The sequence below is a fragment of the Oncorhynchus kisutch genome, linkage group LG4, assembly GCF_002021735.2.
Source record: "Oncorhynchus kisutch isolate 150728-3 linkage group LG4, Okis_V2, whole genome shotgun sequence".
Taxonomy (NCBI): Eukaryota; Metazoa; Chordata; class Actinopteri; order Salmoniformes; family Salmonidae; genus Oncorhynchus; species Oncorhynchus kisutch.
Window position 1 is genome coordinate 24,376,553 of NC_034177.2, and position 7,482 is coordinate 24,384,034.

General features: G+C 40.2%; 1 long non-coding RNA gene across 1 annotated transcript; it reads left to right on the forward strand.

The window, feature by feature from the left end:
* The first annotated feature begins 3,129 nt into the window (after positions 1-3,129).
* On the forward strand, positions 3,130-4,196 carry LOC116373974 (uncharacterized). Its single transcript, XR_004209684.1, has 3 exons — positions 3,130-3,420; positions 3,506-3,577; positions 3,785-4,196. It is a non-coding gene; the product is annotated as an uncharacterized LOC116373974 (long non-coding RNA).
* The last annotated feature ends 3,286 nt before the right edge of the window (positions 4,197-7,482 follow it).

Genomic DNA, 7,482 nt, shown 5'->3' on the forward strand with positions numbered 1-7,482 from the left:
CGGGTGGGTGTTGTTATCGTGACCAGTGAGCTGAGATAAGGCAGAGCTTTACCTAGCATAGACTTGTAGATGTCCTGGAGCCAGTGGGTCTGGCGACGAATATGTAGCGAGGGCCAGCTGACTAGAGCATACAGGTCGCAGTGGTGGGTGGAAAAAGGCGCTTTGGTAACAAAACGGATGGCACTGTGATAGACTGCATCCAATTTGCTGAGTAGAGTATTGGAAGCTATTTTGTAGGTAGGAGGTACGAGCAAGCCTATGTAATGCTTTGTAGGTTAGCAGTTAGGTTAGGAGTAATATGATAGAAAATGTTGGTTCTATTCAAGATTCTAGCAGCCGTGTTTAGCACTAACTGAAGTCTATTTATTGCTTTATCCGGGTAGCCGGAAAGTAGAGCATTGCAGTAGTCCAACCTAGAAGTGACAAAAGCATGGATACATTTTTCTGCATCATTTGTGTGCATCACATTGTGGCAATGTTATGTAGTTGGAAAAAAGCTGTCCTTGAAAGTCTTGATATGTTCGTCAAAAGAGAGATCAGGGTCCAGAGTAACAACTGTACAACCATCAAGATGAATTGTCAGATTCAATAGAAGATCTCTTTGTTTCTTGGGACCTAGAACTAGCAGCTCTGTTTTGTCTGAGTTTAAAAGTAGAACATTTGCCACCATCCACTTCCTTATGTCTGAAACACAGGCTTCCAGGTAGGGCAATTTTGGGGCTTCACTTCACTTTCCAACTGACTGCCACTGAGCAGACTTTGAGTGTCTGCTTTGGAGGACCTTAAACAGTATGCCTCAGCACTGCTTCTGTGCATGTTGCTCTTCTCGTGCTCTTCTACCCTTTGGTGAACATGTTTCCAATCTGTCATTCCACTCATAAAAATACTGCTGTCAGTAGGCTTTGCAAATGCCATACAAATTGAACAGTATAATGCATGGCTTTCTTCATTGTAAGACAGCCATTTCCGATTGGTGCAGTCTTCCAAACAGAAAAGGTTTAGATTCATGCATAGGGTGGAAACAAAAACACGTTTTTAGGTCATCTGACTTGGGTCTCTGTAACGTTTGTTGTCAGAAAGAGACCAAGGTGCAGCGTGGTAAGTGTTCATGATTCTTTAATTACTCTGAACACCAAACAAAAAGAATGACGAACGTCACGTTCTGCATGCTTCACATAGCTAACAAAAAAAAAACAAGATCCCACAAACACCAAAAGGAGAATGGCAACTTAAATGTGATCCCCAATCAGAGTCAACGATAAACAGCTGCCTCTGATTGGGAACTACACTCGGCAAAAAACAAGAAATAGAATACATAGAAATAAAGAAACTAGAATGCCCACCCTAGTCACACCCTGGCCTAACCAAAATAGAGAATAAAAGCCTCTCTATGAAATAATCAAAAGTTGGTCTAGCATCCTGGCCTTCCCTGACTCTCTCTTCCACTTCCACTGGACTGGGCCTGTCATCAACATCAATGCTCACTTCCACTGGACTGGGCCTGTCATCAACATCAATGCTCACTTCCACTGAAACTGGACTGGACCTGTCATCAACATCAATGCTCACTTCCACTGAAACTGGACTGGACCTGTCATCAACATCAATGCTCACTTCCACTGAAACTGGACTGGACCTGTCATCAACATCAATGCTCACTTCCACTGAAACTGGACTGGGCCTGTCATCAACATCAATGCTCACTTCCACTGAAACTGGACTGGACCTGTCATCAACATCAATGCTCACTTCCACTGAAACTGGACTGGACCTATCATCAAACTGGATATGAATAAAATAATATATAAATTAACTAATAAAGGCCCAATTGTGAAAAAAAATAAACACCTCAGCAGCCCCACCACAGCCTCACACTGGACTGTTGGCATAATGTTGAGTTTCAATGCGTTGTCTAGTAAGAGGTGAAGTGGTAGGAACCGTGGCGATGAGGATCATAACTACAGTAGCAAATCACTGTAGCCATATTCTCCCGCACAAAATATGAATTTGAGAGGGAAAGGACTTGATTGGTTTTACAATATGTATACTATTTGCAACCAATGGCTGTATAGACATGAAATAAAATGAGCTAATTAACATTTATGTATGTCTAATGCAATTTAGCGTTTAGAACGACAAGGCTAAATCAATCAGAATCAAATGAAAATGCTTATTTGAGCTAAGTCAAATTATACGACAGTAAATCACTGATACTCAAGTGATTGCCATTTCCTACAAAATCCCCACAGGATGGCGAAATCTAGGCATTCAGAGCTTTGTTACACGTCAAATTAGAGTTTTTCCGCTAGCCGGTTTGAACACCCAGTTATTGTACGTCTTTACCTCAATTCTTTCTTTCTGGTACATTTACATAGCAGTAGCTGACCAATAGTATTTGCATTTCACTCATAAATTCTGATATAACATGTTGTATTTGTAAAACATTTAAGCACATATCTACCACTTTGACTTCACTATCTTTGGCTTTGCTGTCCTCTCCGGCTACTCTTTTAGCCACCAACCGGGTTGTGGCATCCTCCTCTTTCCGGTCTAGCACTCTGATGTTAGAATCGGTGGTACTAGTAGCAATAGTACTGAATAAGTCATTTTTTAAAACGTTTTTTATTTACATTTACTTGCATTTGAGTGAAGACTTTTGATTCTTTTGTTTCTTACATTTTCAACCCCACCCTTTTTACTCTGCTTTTCCATTTTCTATTGTAGCTAGTTTTCGAGCTGTCACTGTCAGTGTCAATGTGAGTGTGAGCGAGACAAAGGGGGCGGGGCTAAGGGTTGCATAGACGTAATACGTAACCCAAACCGGCTGCGCGAGAGCGCCATCATGCGCTATCATGCATACATTTATTTTGTCCCCCTACACCAAATGCGATCATGACACGCACGTTAAAATATTTTTTTTTCAACTCTGAAACAATGAAATTAATTTGGCTACAGGTCGAAAAGCATTAAACATGTATGGCAATTTAGCTAGTTAGCATGCACTTGATAACTAATTTGTCCAATTTAGCTAGCTTGCTGTTGCTAGCTAGCTTGCTGTTGCTCCCTTCCGTTCGTCCCATTTATTTTCCAGCAATTGAACGTTAGCTAGCAGGACGGAAGGCAAAGGCAGATTAGCCACTCGTTGCCTGATCCTCACACGGCACCCTGATCTTTTTCCGCAAAATCTCTGTTTCCTTCTCCAGCGAAGGCTGGGGATCTGGGCCTGGTCGGAGGTCTGTAGTATCTCCCTCCTGTCCGACTCATTGAAGAAAAACTCTTAGTCTAATCTGGAGGTGAGTAATCGCAGTTCTGATGTCCAGAAGCTCTTGTCGGTCATACTACTCTATATTGCTTGTCCTCGTGTGCCCGTTCATGTTTTTCAGCATAAAGAACTCTGCAGCCACTTTGTGTGGACACCAGGTGAGGCCACACACAGATTCTTGTTGAACACTGTCCATTTAACGACCTTATTTTCTCAATAACAGTCTCTCGCCTTCACTTCTAGGTTATATCAGCCTTGTCTGTGAACCCCTCCTGCATCTGAACTTGCTACATAGAGTGCACAGAATGATCAGAGGTGAGAGGTTACTTGGTCAGGCCAAGAGGAAGTATTATTAAAGAGATGCTTTACATTGAAATACAGATAGAGATGCAGTAGTCCCAGAGTTAATGATCCAAGGTCAGTTTTGCATTTCACCTCCTGATTATGACTGACAGTGTTAGACAAAAAAAAACACAAGGCTTTAACATGCTCTCTCTCTCTCCATCTGTCTCTTGTCTACAGGTATGTTTTGATGTGAGAGAGGATGCCAACCCCCAGTCCAGTCATCGCCACCTCACCCGCTCTTAAAATAATAGTGTCTCTACTCAGCCCCAAAGGTTATGTCATTGTGATGAACTGAGAGAATATTAGGGTAGCACTGTGATTCGTTAATCATATGCTGTCTTCCCTGCTCCTCTGTTCTTACCTCTTTCCCTTTCTGTCTTTTACACCTCCCTTGCCACCTCTTTCTTCCTCTGTTTTTATAATGCACAACAGATGTCCATTGAAGTAAAGATTGAACTTGTATTTATAATATAATATTACAATTATAATATTTATAATGCATGTATTTATAACACTTGGATAATTAACTTCTTTCAATAAAGCATTTCACATTCTCTACTGGTTGAAATTAAGTCTCTCATTTGATGAAATACTGCACCTATTCTGTGCTAGATCAACGCAAATGAAGAAAATTAGATATTGAGATGAACCGGTTTTAGAGTATTTACATGATGCATAGGAAGTGTAGTGTAGTGTAATGTTTTTCAATTATATTATATTTCTGTTTATATGAATTACACGTCAACATTTAACTAGTTAAATCATGTGTAACCATTGATGTCCCAGGACCAAGATTGGCAAACACTGTTGAAGTGCATACATGCAGACACAGCATCATTCAAAGACTGGAATTTGATACTCCTGGTATTGGATATGACTGAAATGACATTAATTCATACCTGAACTGCACCTCTATTTGCCATGGTAGAGTACATGATTAGAGAATATATTAAATGTACGGGCTACAATGTGGGGATCTCATATATGGTAATAACTACACGTATATACGACTTGCATCCTTGGCACAAAGTTACATTCTAGTCAATCCATCAGCTTCGTCAATGTCATTCACTGTTTTGAAGTTGATACAACTGGCTATGATAGTTGAGGTTCATAGCTAGGTTCTGAACTACTATGTAAAACCAAACGTTTTAGGGTCCATACACAGATCAGCTTCATAGCTAGCTACACATCCATAGGCATACAGGCATTTTTTATCCTCCACTGCACAATAAGCAAGAAAATAGTTAGCTAGCTACGTTATTTCATCGATCTGAATTGCATATATCAGCAAGGCAAGATTACAAGATTGTACATTCGATTCGCAGTAAATGCTTTAGCTAGCTAGATTCTTTCACAAGACGACAGTCTGGTTTGCTGGTTGTTTCGGGAGTCCCTAAAACATTAAACAACCAGGATGACAAGTTCATGCTCATGTCGCAACACCCATAAAGCTAGCCAGCTAGCTGGCTAATGTTAGCTAGCCAGCTAGTTTGCTAAATCGCGATTTTCGTAAATGAACTTAATGATATAACAATATGCATAATCGTTTGTCTACATTAACTAACATATTCCTATCAACTGTACATTTGTTTTGCATGATTCGTAATGACGTTATAATCACTTACATTTGCTTCCATCACTGAAGAAAGTCTCATTAAAAAAAAAAACTTTAATGTATAATAGGCTGTATACATACAAGAAGTACACAAATAGACAATGATCTGAAGGAAGTCTCCAGCATTGGGTCGCAACGCGTCAAATTCGTCATGGAAACCAATCGATATGATTGGTCATCGCACAGCGGTCGCCGCTGGTTATTTGCGTAAAGTTGGGAAAAGTTGTATATTTTTCACCAGCTACCACGCACCACCCAAATGTCCTCAGACTCTCCGCTTCTTTATCTTCCATTGAAAATGAATCAGAAGCGGTGTTTCACCGCAAGGCATCCTTGTGCTATGTACACCGGGCATACGGTCAGGGAACAGTATGCATGTAAAACAAGTATTTCAAATACATTCGCGTGAAAACATAGTTTGTAAAGCAAATGTATTCTGCTGAAAAGAGAATACTAATCTGTCTGTAAACTACGAAAGTGATCAATTTACAAATAGCGCTATTGAGCAAACAGCATTGTTTTACAAAGTAAAACAAGAGAGAGATCGACAAGGTTTTGGCAGTAGCACTTCGGCCTTTACCGGTGAGTGAGTTGGGCATCATTGGGTGAGTCAGTGAAAATTGAATGCTTTAAAAAAAAAAATCCCTCCTCATATTGTACAATATGTCTCCACACACCTATGCTATTGATGGATTCAAGACATGGTCGTTTTATTGATCTCATTGTCAAAGTAGCCTGTCATTTCGATCATTTGAGAGGTATTAAAACGTATTCTGCAAAAGTCTCCAGTCAAATAAAAGTATGTAGAATTGATTATAAAAGGTTTATAAAAGGCCACATTTTTTCCCGGAACCCAGGCTACAAAAGTGTTTTCCTATGGGCAACTTCTGCAAGCGCCTCTACTTTACTGCTCTATGCCAGTACACAAAAGCGATGATAATGCATGCAATTCTTTATTATAAAAGGTGATTTTCTTTTTCAAGAGCCCCATAGGGCTCACTTTTTGTTCCGGCACCTCCCAATTTACAAATTGAGCAAAATTCAACTGTTGTTTTTCTTGACCCAAGCAATGTCACTTGTGTAATTTGTCGGTGTGTGTTTTAGGGCATGGCTGGTCAGCATGGCTTCTCTGGCCTGTGGCTGGACAGCGATTTTGGCAGTGGGCATAGCCGAGCACAGCCTCACTGCACCAGCTATAGCAGCCCTCGGCTCTCTGCTGAGGAGGACTTCACCCATGACTCTCTGGACACCCTGGACTCTCCCTGAGGAGGAAGAGGTCAGTATCAACCAGGACAGTCTCTCACCTCTCACCTCTCTCCTTTCCCACATATTTTTTTCTATTATTTGTTTTATTCTGTCTCTTAATGCTGTGCAAGTATCATTGTGTTTCTCATTTGTACCTGCAGGTGGAGATAGAGGCACATTTATTAAAGGAAGTAACCTACCACATATACTTAGTGGATGACAGTCAGGTTGGGGTGTTCTGTTGAAGGTAGAGACAGGAGGCAAGAGGAGCATCCTTGATGCTGGCCACGATGGAGATTGCAGTGAAGACCCTTCATAGCCAGGGTCAGAGGAGTGCAATTGATAATGAGAGGAATGACTTAAGGTTCTGATTGAGGATTTTCTGCTTTTCAAATGGACGTGTAGAAATTCTGGGGATTTATCACAATTTCTTCTCAGACAAGACATTTCAAGTTGAAGAAGGAGTGTGGTAATCAAATCCAAATGTATTAGTCACATGCACCGAATACAACATTTCACCTTACCGTGTAATGCTTACTTATAAGCCCTTAACCAACAATGCAGTTAAAGAAATTGAGTTAAGAAAATATTTGCAAAATAAACTAAAGTAAAAAAATAATAAAAAGTGACACAATAAAATAACAATAATGAGGCTATATACAAGGGGTATCAGCTTCTTGATATGCCATACCTGTCAGGGGGGTTATCTTGGCAAAGGAGAAATGCTCACTAACAGGGATGTAAACACATTTGTGCGCAATATTTGGGAGAAATACATTTTTTGGGCATATGGGAAAAACATTTGATATTTTATTTCACGCTTTACATGTTGCGTTTATATTTTTGTTCAGTATTTGTGTGTATGTGTATATACACTGCTCAAAAAAATAAAGGGAACACTTAAACAACACAATGTAACTCCAAGTCAATCACACTTCTGTGAAATCAAACTGTCCACTTAGGAAGCAACACTGATTGACAATAAATTTCACATGCTGTTGTGCAAATGGAA